The following is a 20,992-nucleotide window of genomic DNA, read 5'->3' on the forward strand; positions in this document are numbered from 1 at the left end:
CCAATTTTTTTTTTTGAGACGGAGTCTCACTCTGTCCCCCAGGCTGGAGTACAGTGGCATGATCTCAGCTCACTGCAACCTCCGCCTCCCAGTTTTAAGTGATTCTCCTGCCTCAGCCTCCCAAGTAGCTGGGACTACAGGCACATGCCACCATGCCTGGCTAATTTTTTGTATTTTTAGTAGAGACGGGGTATCACCGTATTGGCCAGGGTGGTCTCGATCTCCTGACCTCATGATCCACCCACCTCAGCCTCCCAAAGCTCTGGGATTACAGGTATGTTTATGTGTGTATGTATGTGTGTGCAGTTTTAGGAAATTGTATTGCATGTATAACTTCGGGGATTTTTTTGTTTGTTTGTTTGTTTGAGACAGGGTCTCGCTCTGTCACCCAGGATGGAGTGCTGTGGCATGATCATGGTTCACTGTAGCCTTGACGTCCCCAGTTCAAGCAATCCTCCTGCCTTAGCCTCCTGAGTAGGTAGGACTACAGGTGCATGCCACCACACCTGGCTAATTATTTTGTACTTTTTGTAGAGACAGGGTTTTACCATGTTACCCTGGCTAGTCTCAAACTCCTGGGCTCCTGGGCTCAAGACCTCTACCTCCCAAAGGTGAGCCACCAAGCCCAGCCACATGTATACCTTTGTGTAACCACCACCACACTCAAGATACAGAATTGTTCTATCACCACAAGGCTCCCACATGCTGCCTCTTTAGAACCACAAGCATTTGCCTCATGCTTCCACCTTATCCCCAACCCTTGGCAACCACTAATCTGCTCTCTACTTCTATGATTTTGTTATTTCAAGAATGTTATATGAGTGGAATAACACAGCATATAACCTGTGGAGATTGGTTTTTTTCAGTCAGCATAATTCCCTAGAGATCCATTCAAGTTCTATGTATTGATAGTTTACCCCATTGATTTGTTTGTTTAGAGACGGAGTCTCACTCTGTCGCCCAGGCTGGAGTGCAGTGATGCCATCTCAGCTCAGTGCAACCTCTGCTTCCTGGGTTCAAGTGATTCTCCCACCTCAGCCTCCCAAGTAGCTGGGACTACAGGTGCGCACCAACATGCCCAGCTAATTTTTGTATTTTTAGTAGAGATGGGGTTTCACCATGTTGGCCAGGCTGGTCTTGAACTCCTGACCTCAGGTGATCCACCCACGTTGGCCTCCCAAAGTGTTGGGATTACAGGTATGAACTACCGCACCCAGCCCTGTATTTATTTTCACATGAAATATATGGTCATATTTTTTGCCCATTTTAAAATTGGATTTTTATTTTATTTTATTATTTTTTACTGTTGAGTTTTGAGAGTTCCTACATGTTCTACACACAAGTCCTTTGTTGGATATGTGGTTTGCAAATATTTTCTCCCGATCTGTGGCTTATCTTTTAATCATCCTCACAGAAGTTACAGAGCAGAAGTTTTAAAATTTGATGTTAACTCCTTAATAACTGTAACCTAAATAGATATTTAGGGTAGTAAGTAGTCTCCTTCCGATTTGCTGTTATAGCTAGTTCTTAGGATACTAATTCTTCCTATTGTTGTGCGTAGGAGCTCTCCCTCATCCTGGTTCATTGATTCATCTCTTTTATATTTTATGAACTTTTGAAGAAGGTGTTATTTTTCCTTCATCTTAGTGCCCTGAACTGTGAGTGTCACTCTACTTTGATGTTTTACATTTTCTCTTGCTAGGGCTTAAGAAATTTCATGGATCCTGGACCAGTTTGGGGATTTCTGTAGCTTAGAGGCATAAAAAATATCCACTTTTCCAGTTTACTACAGCATAATTGGATTTACTGCACTAATTTAGATCACTCTTTGTTTTTGGCATTTGTGGTTTCCTTTTTTTTTTTCTTTTTTCCTTTCTTTCTCTCAATCTTAACTATGTAATTAAATTTTTGTATTATTTTATAAAGCATTTTAGTATACTTGTAGTGAAAGTTCGTTCACATTAGCTTAATATCCCATGTTGTCAAAACCAAAACAATACATGTAAGTGTTTTAATCTTGAAGAAAATCACATATAATTTTGGTACAGAGGGTGAAAACTTAAGAATTAAAAAAAAATTAAAAAAGAGATAAGATAAACAGTGAAGTTAAAATGAAACATTTGACAGGGAAGCCCCTACTATTTCTTTACCCATTAAGGTACAGATTTGGACGGAAAGCACCAGATTTTCTTTGATCTTTCTGATTGTTTTTTTTCTCTGATCTCATTTCTACCGCCCTTCCCTTTAATAGACTTTTTTTCCTTTGATTTCCCAGGATATACTCAGTGTAAATTGTTCTGGCTTTCTCCTGAGCTTTGTTTTCTGAATTTTTCTCCTCACACCCTCTCATCCCCAATCCTGAGTTATATTTTTGGAGCTCTTGTTCTAACTTGACAACTAGTTTCTGATTACCCAGCCACTTCCCATACTTATCATCTAGCCAGGATAAACCACGCTTATCTCAACAATTCTAGTGCTAATTTTATATCTTTAATCCACAAATTGCTTGCTGTTCTTAGTCCCCAACATTTTCATGCCAAAAAGTTTGTATAAAGTTAGTCTCTCTATGAGGAGAATTTTGATAAATGGAAGGAGTATGCACAATTCTCTATTGCCATCATTAAAGTGGAAGTGGAAAGGCCTTGCATTGTGAAATAAAACCATTTCTTGATTCTCACATTTAGTTTTTTTTCAAGTCCACACACATTTCTACTTCCCTGTTTTGTGTAAACAATGGTGCTTCCTTTTTTTTCTTTAAGAGAGAAAATCCCTGTCACCCAGGCAGCCTCACCGTGAACTACCGGGCTCAAGCAATCCTCCTGCCTCATCTTCCCTAGTAACTGGGACTACAGGAAAACACACTGTGCCTGGCTATTTTTTTAATTTTTAATTTTTAGAGATTGGGGTCTCACCCTGTTGCCCAGGCTGGTGCTTCTGATTGAAGTCCTCCAAAGGATTTTCATTGCATTTAGACTGAAGTTTAAATTTCTCACAGTGGCCTACAAGGACCTACATGATCTGACCTTTGCCTAGTCTTCTTACTCAACTCTGTATCTTCCTTTCAATGGATAGATTCAGGTATTCTTTTATTTCTAGACATTTTTATTGGATAATTATAATTTTAGAGACGGGCGGATCACGAGGTCAGGAGATTGAGACCATCCTGGCTAATACGGTGAAACCCCGTCTCTACTAAAAAATACAAAAAACTAGCCGGGCGTCGAGGCGGGCGCCTGTAGTCCCAGCTACTCGGGAGGCTGAGGCAGGAGAATGGCGTAAAACCCGTGAGGCGGAGCTTGCAGTGAGCTGAGATCCGGCCACTGCACTCCAGCCTGGGCGGCAGAGCAAGACTCCGTCTCAGGAAAAAAAAAAAAAAAAAAAATTATAATTTTAAATATTAGTTCTGTTTTAATGTTTTTTTAATTCTTTATAAACTCCAGTTTTCCATATGTTGGATCTTCTCTGCTGATCTCTGATAGATACTACACTGAATCAATTTTACATTAATGGATATCACTTCAACTCAAGCATATACTAAGTGCCAAGTATGCTAGACTATACCCTAGTCAGTGATTTTTTTTTTTTAAGAGATCACACATGTTTCATTTTGCTGTCTATGAGCTGATAATTATACAGAGGCAGTGTATATGGAGAAAACAGCTTGAGGCTAGGCATGGTGCCTCATGCCTGTAATCCCAGCACTTTGGGAGGCCAAGATGAGCAGATTGTTTGAGCCCATGAGTTCAAGACCAGCTTAGGCAACATAACAAAGCCCTGTCTTTACAAAAAATATCAAAAAAGAAAATTAGCTGGGTGTGGTGGCATGCCTGTAGTCCCAGCTACTCAGGAGGCTGAGGCAGGAGGGTCACTTGAGCCTATGAGGTCAAGGCTGTAATGAACAAATATTGTGCCATTGCAGTCAAGTTTGGGTGGTAGAATGAGATGTCATCTCAAAAAAAAAGAGAGAGAGAGAAAATGGCTTGATAAAAAGTGAAGGTGTCAATAATAGAAAAGTAACTACTAAAACAGGATAAAGGCATTAGATGATATAGAATCGAACTGTGCAGCCAAAAACAGTAAGAAAGGCTGCTTATAAAATTCAGGTTTAATGGGCTCTGTGGAAGAAATCTTATCTTTTCCATTCATTTATTAATGTTCACATTGATCTTTATTTTAACACTCACTGACATTATATTTATACTTCATATTTTCTTATCTTTATGCTACTTTGTGTGCTTTGAGCATTTATGCACACCCCCCGCCATCCCAGAATTCATATTTTGAAACCTAATACCCAACGTGAGGGTATTTGGAGGCAGGGTCATTGAGAGGTGATTAGGTCATGAGGGCAGAATGAATGCTCATGAATGGAATTCATGCCCTTATGAAAAAGGCTCCAGAGAGATTCCCACCCCTTCTGCCATGTGAGGTGACAATGAGAAGATGGCCTTTCTATGAGAAAGTGGGTTCTCATCAGGTATAAAATCTGCTAGCACCTTTATTCTGGACTTCCAGCCTCCAGAATTATGAGCAATAAATTTCTGTTATTTATAAACCACTCAGCATATATAAACCACTCAGTATTTTGTTACAGCCTCTTGAACAGCCTAAGACACTACTGTATAAATGTTCCCCTGGCAGATATTTGATGCTTTTTCTGTGTTCCCTCAGAATTTTGTACAGACTTCTATTACAGCACTGATCCCTTGAGCTGTAAGATAGTTTAGCTCAGTGGCCCAGAGTGGTGACTCTAAAGTCAGATAGATGTGACATAGATTCTTACTAGCCTTGTGACCTCAATCAAATTACCTGACCTACAAGCTTCATTTTCTTGATCTGTCAAATGAGGGTAAGAATAGATTGTCATAAATGCCAAATCAGACATTGCATGTAAAGTGCTTAGTACAGTGTCTGGCACATAGTAAACATCAATTCATCTTCTTTTTTTTTTTTTTTTTAAGAGATGGGGTTTCGTCATGTTGTGCAGGCTGATCTCCATCTCCCAGGCTCAAGAAATTCACCCACCGCAGCCTCCCAAAATGCTAGATTTACAGGCATGAGCCACGGTACCCAGTCAATTCATCTTTTTTTTTTTTTTTTTTTTTTTTTGAGACGGAGTCTCGCTCTGTCTCCCAGGCTGGAGTGCAGTGGCCGGATCTCAGCTCACTGCAAGCTCCGCCTCCCGGGTTCCCGCCATTCTCCTGCCTCAGCCTCCCGAGTAGCTGGGACTACAGGCGCCCGCCACCTCGCCCGGCTAGTTTTTTGTATTTTTTAGTAGAGACGGGGTTTCACCGTGTTAGCCAGGATGGTCTCGATCTCCTGACCTCGTGATCCACCCGTCTCAGCCTCCCAAAGTGCTGGGATTACAGGCTTGAGCCACCGCGCCCGGCGTCAATTCATCTTTATAGGCACTTGTCTGCCTTACTATACTACAGTCTCCATGAAGATGGGGACCATGGTTTGTTCTTTTTTTGTACTCAAGTACCTGACAGGGAGTAAGTCCTAGTGCTTGTTGGGTGAATTTGCAGCTCTGTATATTAGTCCTTTTTCTTAACCAAAGGTCATATGCCATGTTGGTTCACTATCTAGGAGACTTTTAAACGGAGAACAGAGAGCCTAGCATGTGCTTATCTGGTAAGGCGTGTACTTCGGGGTAAATAGTTATTGATACTTGTAACTCTTTTTAACCAATGATCTGGAAAACCCCATTAGTCTGGCTTTCCCCAATGTTCTTGTGCCCATTAATTTTTCTGTCCACAGAGTATTTTACCATCCCCATTGAAGACATGCCTGCGGTTTTCTGGGATGACTAATTATTTTCTTTTAAATTCACCTCTAAATCTTTATTCCAAAGCATCCTGTATGCAGCTAAAGTTATTAATATTTTGCATTTGGCACCCCGAGAAATATCAGCATTCAATTATGGACCACATTCTCCTCTTTTCTCTAGTTGCTCCAATGTTGCATTTCCCATGAAGTTTATTAAGAATTTAAGGAGGGAGGAAAACAACCCAGCTATCTTTCACTTTGACTGATGGCACTAATTTAAAATTTCCCTTTAAAAGTAATGTGTGGTGATATGGTTTGACTGTGTCCCCACCCAAATCTCATCGTGAATTCCCACGTGTTGTGGGAGGAACCTGGTGGGAGGTAATTGAATCATGGGGGCAGGTCTTTTCCTTGCTGTTCTCAGGATAGTGAATAAGTCTCACGAGATCTGATGGTTTTAAAAATGGGAGTTTCCCTGTACAAACTCTGTATTTGCCTGCTGCCATCCATGTAAGACGTTGACTTGCTCCTCTTTGCCTTCTGCCATAATTGTGAGGCATCCCTAGCCATGTAGAACTGTAAGTCCATAAAACCTCTTTCCTGTATAGATTACCCAGTCTCGGGCATGTCTATATTAGCAGCTTGAAAACAGACTAATACATGTGAATATATTGATATAGATATAGGTATTATTGTGGCTATACTGGAAACATATATGTAGTTTTTTATATGGATGAAAAAGTCTGGAAAACTACATCTCAACAAGTTAACAGTGGTCATGATTGGGTGGTGATATTATCAGTGTTTAGTTTTTCTTTCTACTTCTCAAAATAAGGCCTTGATGGGTTGGTTTCTTTTCTGCTTTCACTTTAGCTGTAATAATTCTCTGAGACTATTAACTGCTTTCAAAGTCTATTTTCCCATTCGTTTAGGTAATAGGACCCTTGCTTTTTAGCTGAATACAAGATGACCAGAATAAAGACTACGTTTTCCAGCCTCCCTTGAAACTAGCAAGAGTTGTGTGTCCACCTTCTGGTTAATAGGATGCAATTAGAAATGTCATGTGCAATTTGGGGAAAGTGTCCTTGAATGGAAGATGCACTCTCCTTCCTTTCTTTTCTCCTTCTTGCTGACGGGGAGGCAGATATAATGACTAGAAGTTGAGCAACCCTTTTGGACCAGAAGAATAAAAGTCACACACTAGGGATGACAAACTGAAAAGCTGAAAGAGACCTAGGTCCATGACAATCCTGCATACCTTGCCAAACGGCCTTAGACTTCTCATCTCTAGATGTTTTACATGAGAGCAACATATATGTTTAAGGAATGATTAATTTGGGTTTTATGTTATAGACAAATCAAATCCTAACTGATGTGAAATTAGTGTATAATTCATATTTTCCTTTGCTTCAGTAGTGAAGAATTTGTATTGTATGCTCTTCCCCAGACACGCTTAACATAATTTCTGTAAGTGAACTGTCAAGCTTTAATTCTTAGGCAGTTTTAAGATTGTTAAATCTTGTAAATCTCGCCGGGCGCGGTGGCTCAAGCCTGTAATCCCAGCACTTTGGGAGGCCGAGACGGGCGGATCACGAGGTCAGGAGATCGAGACCATCCTGGCTAATACGGCGAAACCCCGTCTCTACTAAAAAATACAAAAAACTAGCCGGGCGACGAGGCGGGCGCCTGTAGTCCCAGCTACTCGGGAGGCTGAGACAGGAGAATGGCGTGAACCCGGGAGGCGGAGCTTGCAGTGAGCTGAGAGCCGGCCACTGCACTCCAGCCTGGGCGGCAGAGCAAGACTCCGTCTCAAAAAAAAAAAAAAAAAAATCTTGTAAATCTCTAGTTCAATGAAAACATTTGCATATGTTTACCAGAACACACATAAAAAATGTTCATGGCACAATCCATTTGTAATAGCAACAATTTATTAAACCACTGATAAACATGGTTAAATAAATTGTGGTACATTCCTGCTATTGAGTGTTACACAATGGTGAAAATGAATAGAGTATGATCACATTATTGATCAACCTTAGCAATATAGTATTGAGCCAAAAGAACAAGTCCTAGAAGACAGCATATAATACATTCAAAACAAATAAAACTAGTATACTGTTGAGGCCCACGCAAATGTGTAATAAAATATAAAGAAGAGCAAAGTATGATAAAAACAAAATTTAAAAAAATAGTTACTACTGAGAAGAATGTTGGGAACTGGTATGGAATGGAACAGGTAGGTTGATATGTCATGGAGAGTTTTTGGCTTTTGGGTTGAGAGGTGGGGTTATAAGTGGTTTCTTGTATTATTATAACACATACAATGTAAATAAACGAAGTGAGGTTTATGTAAAACCAACGGGCCAGTCATAGCCCTTGATTCATGACACACTATTAACATGAATCAGAACTGTGATTAATCCAGTTTTGTGCTTCTGAAGTTCATAAAACAATCATACCACTTAGGAAGCTGCCTATTATGCAGGCCTGGTTTTATTTCTATAAACCATGCAACAAGGATGGATGTGTTTCTATTTGTGTACTCAACTGTTTCCCTAACCAGGTTTTTAAAAATAAACTTTTAATTTTAGAATACTTTTAGATTTACAGAAAAGTTGCAAAGATAGGACAGAGTTCCTGTAACACCCCCCTACCATCACCACTTCCCCGACTGTTAACACCTTGCATTACTGTAGTACATTTGTTCCCACTAATGAACCAATGTTGATACATTATCATTACCCCTAGCCAGACTTCAGGCTTCCTGAGAGCATAGTCCATGCATTTTAGCATTCCCCATTTTGCATCTAGTCAGTATTTTGCATGTGTTGAATTGATGAGGAAATAAACTTTTTAAATGACCAAATTTTCTGCAACAATAAGCTCCATATTTTATAATCATTTATGATTTGCTTTAAGCAGCTTTAGCTGCTTTGAGATAGAACCCTGAGCTAAGTTGGGTTTAATGTTCTTAAAAGTCATTGTTTCTGAATTATTTACCAGCATTCTCATTAGAATGAGCCCGGGAAGCCAAATGCTGAACTGGTTATTTTTTTTTTTCCTCCCTAAGTTTCCTTCCTAAATCAGGTCACGGAAAATAGATGCTATTTCTTTAAATAATATAACCAAGCTGATCCCTGGATTACAATTAGGTTACGTAACTTGCTTATGAGCTGCTTTTCATTAAAACTTGCAGTGGGCAATGGGGCTTTACGTTTCAGAGCAAAGCTGGGGAGAACAATCCTGCTGAAAGCCAGAACACATGCAGTGTCATTTGCAGAGACTGCAAGAATTTCGGCACGAGATTGAGTTCAATGTAGTCGACTCCTTTTCTCTTTAAATCCTTGAAACATCCTTTGTCCTACCAAACTTGCTGGTTCCAAATACGTCTAAAATGTACATGCTGAGGGCCCACTCCATAAGGGAAGATCGCATGGCCGGTCCCCAGAAGACTGTGGAATGAGGAGCCCTCCAGGGAGAACATTATCAAGTTTCTGCAGAACCATAGCTCAGTTTTATTTCTTGCAGAACACACATTACTAGGAAACATTTTAAAGATGTGGACGAGGGAGGTAACAAAAACCCTAGTTCCAGCCTATAACCATATATTCACAAATAAGCATTTCATAGGTACAAAAATAAAAGTTTAAGGTGTCAGATCAGGCAGAAACCAAGAAGCATGGTGTCAAAATCCAAAGAAAAGAAGTCTGAAGAAAGTCGGGATAAGGGTTCATCAAAAAATACAAACATCTGTTCTGAAAAATGGAGAGAAAGCCAGCTTTCCCTAGAAAGGAGTTGTTCGTTGCCGCTATACAGGATACTCACTACAGGCTGAAAGCCCTTTTTTTTTTTTTTTTTTTTGAGACAGAGTCTTGCTCTTGTCGCCCAGGCTGGAGTGGTGCAGTGGTTCGCTACACCTCTGCCTCCCGGGTTCAAGCCATTCTCCTGCTTCAGCCTCCTGAGTAGCTGGGATTACAGGTGCACGCTGCCACATCCTGCTAATTTTTGTAGTTTAGTAGAGATGGGGTTTCACCACGTTGACCAGGCTGGTCTCGAACTCCTGACCTCGTGAGACCACCTTGGTCTCCCAAAGTGCTGGGATGACAGGCATGAGTCACTGAGCCTGGCCTTTTTTTTTTTTTTTTTTTTTTTGGAGGCAGAGTCTCGCTCTTATCACCCAGGCAGTGCAATGGCGCAATCTCAGCTCATTGCAACCTCTGCCTCCCGGTTCAAGTGACTTCAGCCTCCCAAGTAGCTGGGATTATAGGCGCGCACCAACCTGCTGGCTAATTTTTGTATTTTTAGTAGAGACGGGGTTTCACCATGTTGGCCAGTCTGGTCTTGAACCCCTGAACTCAAGTGATCCGTCCGCCTCAGCCTCCCAAAGTGCTGGGATTACAGGTGTGAGCTACTGTGCCTGGCCAGGATGACAGCATTTTTGATACTCATATTAAGACTGCCTCCTAGAAGCTGATAAATGCTAGAAATAAAAGTTTTACAATTAGAGTAAGCAAAGTTGTCAGAGAATGGGACAAAACCCTCTTGACGATAAATTAATGGGGGAGAGCTCTGCTGGAGATTGAGGCAGAACAGGGCCATGGGAAGAAAGGACAATATAATGCCAAAATTCTACCAAATACAAAATTCTTTTTTGAAATGAAATGATTGCATAGCTACAAAAATAGCAATCGGGAACAATTAAATGAACTTGGAGCCCTTCATGTACTTGAAGAAACACCTGTAATTTACTATATGAGAACAGCAAAAAGGATAATTATTTAAGTAGCTAAATTAAAGCTTGTTTCTTAACTTTTGATAAATGTGATCTCTTACAAATTCTCAAAGTAGAGAAGGATATTTTATTATACAGCTGTCTAAAATATTGGTTAAAGAGAACTTTTTTGTTTTAACTTATAGTTAACTTTTTAAAAATTATGATTAACTTTTAACTTTCAACTACTAATATTTCATATTTATAATTGACTTTTGTAAGTTTTTAAACTGAAAAATAAACTTTTAACTATCAATATGACCAATGTAAATGTGAACTATATGCTTGGATGCAAAGCAGTTCATTAATTCTAATGGTATTGCACATTAATCTTGGCTTCAACACAGTCCAAAACTTGCCTAAGCCCTGTTGGTTGCTGGGGAGTTTTTGATGCTTGTGTATGTGTCTAATTTACTAATGAACCTTGGTGTCATTTAGGGCTGAACCAAGTGCATCTGAACGGGTCTGGCCGATCCCAGGCAGCTGGGGAAGGACACCCCGGTGTACTGAGCAGAGCTGGAAGAACACCAGCGCTGGGATGAGTCAGAGGCTCTCAGAGTGTGTGGTGAGTCAGAATCAGTGCCCCCATCCCCCAAGCTGTAGCAAAAAATCAAAAAATAAAAAGGAAAAGAAAAAAATGGAAGGTATTAAAGGACACACCACAAACCCCCTCCCCATGACCGTTGGTACCCTGAGTGTTGTGGACCTTGCCTATTCCAAGGAGGCACAGACCAGAGGCCAATGTAAGCAAAGGCCAGAGGTGAAACCAGCAAATCTAACTTCAACCCTAACTCTAACATGATGGACAGCAAGAAAGGGGACAGGTGGGCCAGCATCTGTCACTGGGGTGTCATCACCAGTGATGCATCTTGGGGAATCTGCAAGTGATCTTGGGAGCTGAGAATGCACCAGAATATGTGAGCTCTGGTGTCTTGGAGACTTTGGTTTAAACGTAAATCCTTCCTTTGTCATTAAGTGGGTGTTATTGGGACAAGTCTCTTAAATTCTGAGACACACATCCCTAATCTGAAGGTAACAATGTCCTTTCTCATTAGGTGGTTGGTTTGGTGGGGGTGAGGGGTACAGATTGCTAAACAGGATTTCATGGTTTCACTTAGCTCAACACTGGGCCTGACATCAAAGATGTACTCCATAAATATTTGCTGAATAAATGTCTAAGTGATGCCACCACTAGATCACCCAGCTGAGGCTGTGCTTGACACCTGGTTGACATGTTTTCCAGGACACAGTCTCTTAAGACCCTGTTGCTTATCCCCTGGAGATCAGGAGCAGAGTCTGTTTCCTAATCTGGGAATTTTCTGTGTCCTATAGAGAAAGCATATGCAGAAAACTTACACATGGAAATATCTCAAATATTCAAAAGCACTGTTCAATAATCTACAGACATGCACAGTGTTCGTGAAAATGACTCTCCTAGCCAATACGCCGCTGGTGAAGATTAATATCTTGGTGATGAGAAACCAGAGGCTTTTGAGGCTTATTTCAGTATTTGTGCTCATTTTTGGAGAACTATCATCCAGAATTCTTTTGACCAAATTTTACTGAAGGCTTCTCCTCTGCAAAGTTTTGTTTTAGGTCCACCCAACAGAAAGAATGACAAGATAACATTCAGAAGCCCTATCTAAAGCCTGCAGTCTTATAGAGGTAAATGACTGCACAGATGCCTGTAGTCCAGGGGCAAGCCGTGGAACAAGAAGCCTGAAGACAGAGTTGTGAGACTGTCTCATTAATTTTTGTAATTCTCACTGGATCTATTATTCTGTCACACACACAAAAAATGATCATAATCATGATAATGATGATGAGGATGATGATGATGATAGTAATGTAATTGTAAACATCCCGAGTGCTTCCTACATTCCAAACACTGTGCTAAGGGCTCCGTGCATTCACATGTTGCTTCATTTAAGTTTTACAACTCTGTCGGGTAGCTTCTCTTTTAAACTTGATTACAGATAAGAGAATTAAGGCAAAACCTTTTTCTGGAAGATGCAGAAGACATTCATTTGCTCGTTCATCTGAGTTTCAGCATCATATAAAAATTTGGGAAACAAAAATGGAATAAAAAATGTCTTATGTTTCTAGATGATGCTAGAAAGTAGACTTTGAGGGAAAAGAAGAAGAAAACTAACATTATTTGAATATTATGATGTGCCAAGCACCTTTACACGTATGATTTTGTTTAATCTTAATTTTGCAGGTGAAAAAAATGGAAGATTAGAGAGTTAACATAAGTTGAGCCCCCAAATGCCTGACTTTAAAGTCCGCATTCTTTCCATTCTATCATGGAATTCTGGCTCTGTCACTTACTACCCATCTCTGACTTTCTTTCTTTCTTTCTTTCTTTTTTTTTTGAGACAGGGTCTCACTCTATGGCCCAGGCTGGAATGCAGTGGTGCAATCTCGGCTCACTGCAAATTCCGCCTCCTGGGTTCAAGAGATTCTCCTGCTTCAGCCTCCCAAGTAGCTGGGATTACAGGCACGTGCCACCACTCCTAGCTAATTTTTGTATTTGTAGTAGAGATGGGGGGGTGGGTCTCACCATGTTGGCCAGGCTGGTCTTGAACTCCTGACCTCAAGTGATCTGCCCACCTCAGCCTCCCAAAGTGGTGGGATTACAGACGTGAGTCACCACACCTGGCCCCATCTCTGACATTTTTAAAACTTCGGTGTTGTAACAGTAAAATGGAGATTAAAAGCCTGACCACCCACCCCCAAGGATGTTTTGAGAAATCATGTGAAGTAATCGAGATATTTGACAAAAATGAAACAGGCATGGATGTTGAGAGCAAATAATCCAAATTCGAATGAAGGAGATATGAGCATAACTATGATACAAAACATTAGCATCATCATACTTGTTTGAGCAAAATGCCTGCAGCACAGAAAAGAGTTATTGCTGTTGCCTGGGTGAGCCACGGAAGAGTCTGTAGAGAAACTGACATTTGAGCTAAGCTCAAACGAGGAGGGTTTCATTAGGTTAAAAAAAGAAGAACAACAGGGAAGTTGAGGAAGGGCATTGTAAGGAGAGGCCACAGTGGAGGCAAAGGAATGGAGGTGTGAGAGCTTGTGATATGTCCAGGGCACAGTGAGTTGTAGAGAATGCCAGAGGACCATGTGCCCTGGGATTGGCAGATGACGAGTCTGGAATGACTGGACCAGATTTAGAAGGGCCTTGAATGCCACCCTAAGGTCTTTGCACTTAATTCTGTAGGCAACTGGGAGCCACCAAGGGTGATTACCCAAAGAATCCATAAGGACAAAGAGTCTGAACAGGGCCTTTTGCCATTCTGTTCTTGTGATGATCACAAAGTCCCATGTTCAGAACATCACAGTCTGTTGCCATGGAAATAGTAATGGGCCTCACTATGGGAATAAATTATCCTCATCATTATACCTTTCTTCCAAGGAACTCAAAGTGTTTGTTGTATGTGTTTTCTTTTCTTTCTTTCTTTCTTTTTTTTAAATAGCAGCACCAGATGGTGGTTAAGGGAAAGAAGAAAGCCTAAAGACTGTTGAATTAAAGGAGATTTCAAAGGAATGGAAGGAAAAACACAAGTTGAATTTTGAAAGGTTTAATCAAAACAGATGGCAGAATATCTCAGCCTGAGGGAAGGGGAAAACTGTCTCAGAAGCCATCTGATTTAGGAGCTTCTTCACCCTGGCTTCCTGGGTCCCTGTCTGCTCCCGCCTGCAGGCTGACTGTTCAGACTGGTTAATGAGGAAGGAAAGGTGTATATGTGCACACGCGTGCATGTGTGTACCAGATAATAGATATGCCAGACATGAGAATTAACATTGTTAAAATGCCCTTTTAATTAAAGTTCTATAAATACCGGTTTATTATGCATGGAATCTTTATTTTCAGATTGATTTTATTTAAATAATCCACAAAGTTTTATTATCTTCACAAAATTGTATCTGCTGTTTCCACTCTGGGGGTAGAAGAAGGAAACTATTGTTTGTGCTTATCTAATTTGCACACACTTTCCTATATCACCTTTTTATTTTTTTTTTTATTTGTTTATTTTGAGTCAGAGTCTCACTCTGCTGGAGCACAGTGGTGCCATCATAACTGACTGCAGCCTCAAACTCCTGGGCTCAAGCAATCCTCCCGCCTCAGCTTTCTGAGTAGCTGGAACTACAGGCATGTGCCACCGTGCCCAGCTATTTTTGTTTTTTTTTTTTTGAGACAGAGTCTCACCTCTGTTGCCCAGGCTGGAGTGCAATGGTGCAATCTTGGCTCACTGCAACCTCTACTTCACGGTTCAAGTGATTATCCTGCTTCGGCCTCCCAAGTAGATGGGACTGCAGGTGTGCGCCACCATTCCCAGCTAATTTTTTTTTTTTTTTTTTTTGTATTTTTAGTAGAGACAGGGTTTCGTCATGTTGGCTAGGCTGGTCTCAAACTCCTGACCTCAGGTGATCCACCCGCCTCGGCCTCCCAAGGTCCCGGGATTACCAGCGTGAGCCACAGCGCCCGGCCTAATTTTTGTATATTTTGTAGAGATGGGGTTTTGTCATGTTGCCCAGGTTGTTTTTGAACTCCTGGACTCAAGCGATCCACCCACCTCAGCCTCCCAAAGTGCTGGGATTACAGGTGTGAGCCACTGTGATTGGCCCAAGTATCATCCTGTTTTAATTTATTGCTCAGGATAGAATAATCCTATTGTTATTCCTCGTTACAGAGGTAGGCCCACAGAGATTGTAAATATTGCCCACGTTATTTCTAAGTGGCAGATAAGTAGCAGAGCCCTGGTCTGAACTGTGGTCAGCTCAGGCTCTTTCCAAAACTCTGAGAGACTTCTGGACCTGACACTCCAAACTGAGAGAATCTGAGCAAGTTACTCATTCTGCCTGAGCCTCAGTTTCCTCGGTAGGATGGAAAAGCAATGCCTTCTCCAGCCTCCAGCATTCTTCCTTTAGGGGCGTGGGCATGGAATGGAACTTGAGTCTGAAGAATGGTAGACACTGTGTACAGTTCTGATATCCTGTGCACCTCATTTGAGACCTCTGTGCCTCTGTCTTGCCAAGCTGCTCAGGTTATTTTGAGTGGGCAACTCAAGTTCTAAGGATTGAAATAGTTTTTTTTTTTTTTTTTTAATTATAAAATGCAAAAGACAGGAAGAAGTTAGGGCATTGGGGTGCTGGAGAGGTTACATTTGTATAACAAGTATTTAATGAGTGTCTACTAAGTGCCTTCACTGTGTTAATTGGTGGGGATACTAAAATAAGCAAAATGCACAGGGTTCAGCTACCTTAGAGGGCTTAGAAAAAGAGCAGGCATGCAAGGGTTTCTACCTGGAAGCTGCATTTGAAATGAGGTTTTAGCCATTATCCTCCACGAAAGACAGCTTCCTAAACCGATATCTTATTCCGTCTTCAAGGAAGGAAGAAAAAGCATGTTTTTCTTAACCTGCTCTAACAATCTTAGGCATCCGTCCCCATTCCCTGTTCTCCTCAATACAAATCATCCTTACCACATACAATGCTTTTCAGCCTCCTGAATATTTTTGGTTTAGATATGAGCCTCAAATTAGATGGATCAAAATGCTTGAGGATGAATTCTTTATCATTCTACTGTTTATGGACAGCCCGACTGCATAGAAATGCACTGCTGGCTGATAACCCAACTGTCTGGCTGCAGATTGTGGTTTTACTGTGAGTAGGAAGGGGAAGAGAGCAGGGCGAGACAGCTGCTGCAAAAGAGGAGCAGAGTGAGCACACAGAACCCCAGCCCCCAGGGTTCCCGGCTCATCTGCAGCCTGATCTCAAATCCTTCCAACCTGCCACAGCTCAAAAGGGGAACAGTTTTCCATAAAAAGCCATGCCTTTTGGTTTGGATGTTTCTCTAACACACGCTGTCTCTAAAGTGCTTTGTTTTCTCTGCTCACCGACTTTGATTCACCTTATACAGTTCTGCACACGACTACATTTTACTGAAGCTTAAGTGAATTTGAAAGAGTTTCTTACCCAATGTCGTTGGGTATTGGGGCTGGTGGAACATAAAAGAATCTTTTCTGAGGAGGAGGACTGAGGTTGGAACCAGTGATGCATATCCCGAACAGGCTACAAAATGCCAGGAAGTCTTTAGAGAACTGAGAAAAAAACAAAACCAAACAGGGCTTAGAAAACCTGGAAAGGGCCGGGCGTGGTGACTCACGCCTGCAATCCCAGGACTTTGGGAAGCCAAGGTGGGCAGATGGCTTGAGCTCAGGAGTTCAAGACCAGCCTGGGCAACATGGTGAAACCTCATCTCTACTAAAAATACAAAAATTTAGCTGCGTGTGGTGGTGTATGCCTGTGGTCCCAGTTTGGGAGGCTGAGGCAGGAGCATCACCTTGAGCCCCAGGGGTTGAGGCTGCTGTGAGCCGTAATAGCCATGACAGAATGCTCCTCCACACTCCAGCTTGAGTGACAGAGTGAGATCTCATCTCTAAAAAAAATTTAAAAAAAGCAACAAAAAGAAAACCTGGAAAGACAATGATGAGAAGCAGCAGTTGGGAGCAGAGAAGCGAAAGTGATCAGGAGAAATGCAGAAAAGACAGAGGCCATTATGAGGGTCTCCTGGATTTTTATGGTCATCCCAGGTTCATTCTAGGGCAAGAATAGATGGACTTCAGTAGAGTTGGCCATGGCCATGGAAAGGATTTTGGATTTTATTTTAGGGTTCATTGAACTGGGAGTGAAGGAGAAGGAGGACTCAAGGACGTCAAGTTGAGCAACTGATGGTGCCATTTATGGAGCGGAAGGCCAGGGTCAAGAGAATCTAAATAATTTCATTTTGCCATTGTAAATTTGAATTGTGTTTGGATGCAGGAGTCTGAAACTCAGAGAAGAGGTTTGAATTGGAGAAACGAATTTGGGAGTCACCAACACATAGATTCTTAATGCCATAGGAATGGAGGTAATCATCCAGGAAGACAGTCCTTCTCATAACCTGTGTTTTAAAAGGGGAGAAAATTGAAGCTGGGGGAGGTCAAAAAACTTGTTAAATAGACCCATTTTGCCACCAGTGAATGATAGAACCTAGATTCAAACCAAAGGCCACAGTGGGTATAGAGTAGCTACTATTATTGCTGTTGTTGTTCTTGTTGTCATGGCTATTATTTCTTGCTGAGGTTAAGGGCTTGGCTCCATTACATTTATGTAAAACCAGCTCAGCTCCCTAAACAGCCCCCATAAAATTCCTCTGTGATGATACTCCAGTGCCCTGGGAAATCCTAAGGCTCTCCCTCCCACCTGTCATTCGAAATTGCTTGTCCTGTCCTGGAAGCTCCAGTTCCTGTTCCACTGCCCAGCACCTGGTTATTTCTGTTGCGTTTCCCAGATTCTTTGACTTGACACTTCAGTGAGACTCTCTGTGTGGCATGCGCCCAGCTTTGCCCACGGGTGCTATCTTTCCCTTGGCTCCATCAATTACAGCCCATGAGCCAGTTGTGCCTCATCTCTGAGACCACTCCTGGCTCTCAGATCCCTAAAGCAAGTATGGTTCCCTGTGTACTTGTCTGTCCAGGAGGAAAGTTCAGGCAGTATCTTGGCTCTGTCCTTCAATCTGTTCTTTCCATTAAAGGCATCCTGGATATTCTTCTGAGGCCTATCTTATTTTTCCAGACTTGAGGTAATCTAATAAGATTTTTTATTCCATCATCTTGCCTCTTCTGAGCCTTTTCTTGCTTTTCTCTTCCATTCTTCCCTTATAGTCTTTAATGCTTTTCAAAAAACCTACTTTACCTCCTTCTTGTTTTAAGGTGTTCTTGTTTTTTTTTTCTTTTTTTTTTCCTTTTTTTTTTTGAAGACCTTTCACGATTTCGTTCCTAGGTATTGCTTTCTCCCACACCGTGCCTGATTATTCCTAGCTTCAACATTAAAAAAAAAGGCCGGGCGCGGTGGCTCAAGCCTGTAATCCCAGCACTTTGGGAGGCCGAGTCGGGTGGATCACGAGGTCAGGAGATCGAGACCATCCTGGCTAACACGGTGAAACCCCGTCTCTACTAAAAAATACAAAAAACTAGCCGGGCGAGGTGGTGGGCGCCTGTAGTCCCAGCTGCTCGGGAGGCTGAGGCAGGAGAATGGCGTGAACCCGGGAGGCGGAGCTTGCAGTGAGCCGAGATCCGGCCACAGCACTCCAGCCTGGGCGACAGAGCGAGACTCCGTCTCAAAAAAAAAAAAAAAAAAAAAAAAAAAACATTAAAAAAAAAAATTTAATCTTCATTGTTACCTTTTTTTTTTTTTGAGACAGAGTTCACTCTGTTGTTCAGGCTGGAGTGTGGTGGTACTATCTCAGCTCACTGCAGCTTCCACCTCTGCCTCCTGGGTTGAAGCAATTCTCCTGCCTCAGCCTCCCCAGTAGCTGGGACCACAGGCATGCACCACCTTGCCTGGCTAATTTTTGTATTTTTAGTAGAGATGGGGTTTCACCATTTTGGCCAGGCTGGTCTCAGACTCCTGGCCTCACATGATCTGGCCGCCTTGGCCTCCCAAAGTGCTAGGATTACAGGTGTGAGCCACCACACCTGGCTACCATTACCATTTGACATTGGACAATTCTACCTTGCTCTGGGGTATCTTATCAAAATTCATGAGCATTGTTTGGAGAAGGCTAGGAATTTAATCCTCCATTTTTCCTCCATTGCTAAGAGACCTTCGGGTAGAATGCATCTATTGGTTGTTGATGGTCAACATTCATTCAGATTGTTCAGTAGCCATGCTGACCAGCTATTTAATATTTTTAAGATTCTCTCCCTTCAAATATCAACATTTCTACAATAGAGGCATACAGAGACTGACAATTTTTTTTTTTTTTGAGACGGAGTCTTGCTCTGTAGCCCAGGCTGGAGTGCAGTGGCACGATCTCGGCTCACTGCAACCTCTACCGCCCGGGTTCACGCCATTCTCCTGCCTCAGCCTCCCGAGTAGCTGGGACTACAGGCGCCCGCCACCAGGCCCAGCTAATTTTTTGTATTTTTAGTAAAGACGGGGTTTCAACGTGTTAGCCAGGATGGTCTCAATCTCCTAACTTCGTGATCCACCCGCCTTGGCCTCCCAAAGTGCTGGGATTACAGGTGTGAGCCACCGCGTCCGGCCGAGAATGACAACCTTTTAACTTGAATAACCAGCCTGAGAATTCACAGAACCTAAATATCAGTTTGTAAGATTTTAGGGGGCCCACTGACCTCTACATTCTTTCTGGAAATAATGTGAAGAAATAAGGTCAGCAAAAACTCAAAACAGAAGGTTTATAGGGCTTCCTTGCCGAGAATTGATGCTACTGTTATCATTGAAAAGGTGAGGGTTCCCTGTGCCTCCATCCAGTAATTCTCAACCAGGGACACTCTTGACTCTTAGGGGAAATACGAGAATTCCCAGGTGCAGGGGAGGGGATAGTTTGAAAAACATACATTCTAGGATTGAGCATGTTTTTTCAAAGTATTTTATATATATTATATAGATACATATTTCTGTTTTTTTAAACTTCATCTTAAAAATATATATATATATGTGTATCTATATGTATTTTTTTCTAAGATGGAGCCTTGCTCTGTCGCCCAGGCTGGAGTGTAGTGGTGCGATCTCAGCTCGCTGCAACCTCCGCCTCCTGGGTTCAAGCAATTCTCCTGCCTCAGCCTCCTGAGTAGCTGGGATTACAGGTGTCCACCACAATGTCCAGCTAACTTTTGTATTTTCAATAGAGACAGAGTTTCACCATGTTGGCCAGGCTGGTCTCGAACTCCTGACCTTAAGTGATCCACCTGCCTCGGCCTCCCAAAGGGCTGGGATTACAGGCGTGAGCCACTGTGTTCAGACTAGAATGTATTTTTTAATATTTGAAAAATAAATGAGGCATTTTGTTTTCATCATGTGAATTAAAGAAAGTAAAACTGAGCCTGGGCAACAAAGTGAGACTCTGTTTCTGCAAAAAATTGGAAACAAAAACTCTAGTCAGGGCAGGGTGCAGTGGCTCATGCCTGTGATCCCAGCACTTTGGGAGGCTGAGGCAGGTGGATCACTTAAGCTCAGGAGTTTGAGACCAGCCTGGCCAACAGGCCAGTAGATGGTGTAACCCCATCTCTACTAAAAATACAAAAATTAGCTGGGCATGGTGGCATGCACCTGTAATCCCAGCTACTCAGGAGACTGAGGCAGAAGAATTGCTTGAACCCAGGAGGCCAAGGTTGCAGGGAGCCGAGATTGTGCCACTGCACTCCAGCCTGGGCGACAGAGTGAGACTCCCCCTCAAAAAAAAAAAAAGTTAGTTGGGCATGCTGTCATGTACCTACAGTCCCAGCTACTGGGGAGGCTGAGATGAGAGGATCAACTGAGCCCGGGAGATGGAGGCTGCAATGAGCTATAAGCAAGCCCCTGCACTCCAGCCTGAGTGACATAGCAAGACTCTATCTCAAAAAAGAAAAAAAGTAAAACTGGACATAT

The 20,992-nt window shown here is 42.1% G+C and overlaps 1 long non-coding RNA gene across 1 annotated transcript; it reads left to right on the forward strand.

Annotated features, from left to right (window-relative positions):
* The first annotated feature begins 2,866 nt into the window (after window positions 1–2,866).
* Window positions 2,867–14,396, forward strand: LOC117063023. The gene is made up of 3 exons (XR_004428675.1): window positions 2,867–3,078; window positions 10,979–11,105; window positions 14,032–14,396. It is a non-coding gene; the product is annotated as an uncharacterized LOC117063023 (long non-coding RNA).
* The last annotated feature ends 6,596 nt before the right edge of the window (window positions 14,397–20,992 follow it).

This window comes from Trachypithecus francoisi, unplaced genomic scaffold, assembly GCF_009764315.1.
Source record: "Trachypithecus francoisi isolate TF-2019V2 unplaced genomic scaffold, Tfra_2.0 Lachesis_group17, whole genome shotgun sequence".
Lineage (NCBI taxonomy): Eukaryota > Metazoa > Chordata > Mammalia > Primates > Cercopithecidae > Trachypithecus > Trachypithecus francoisi.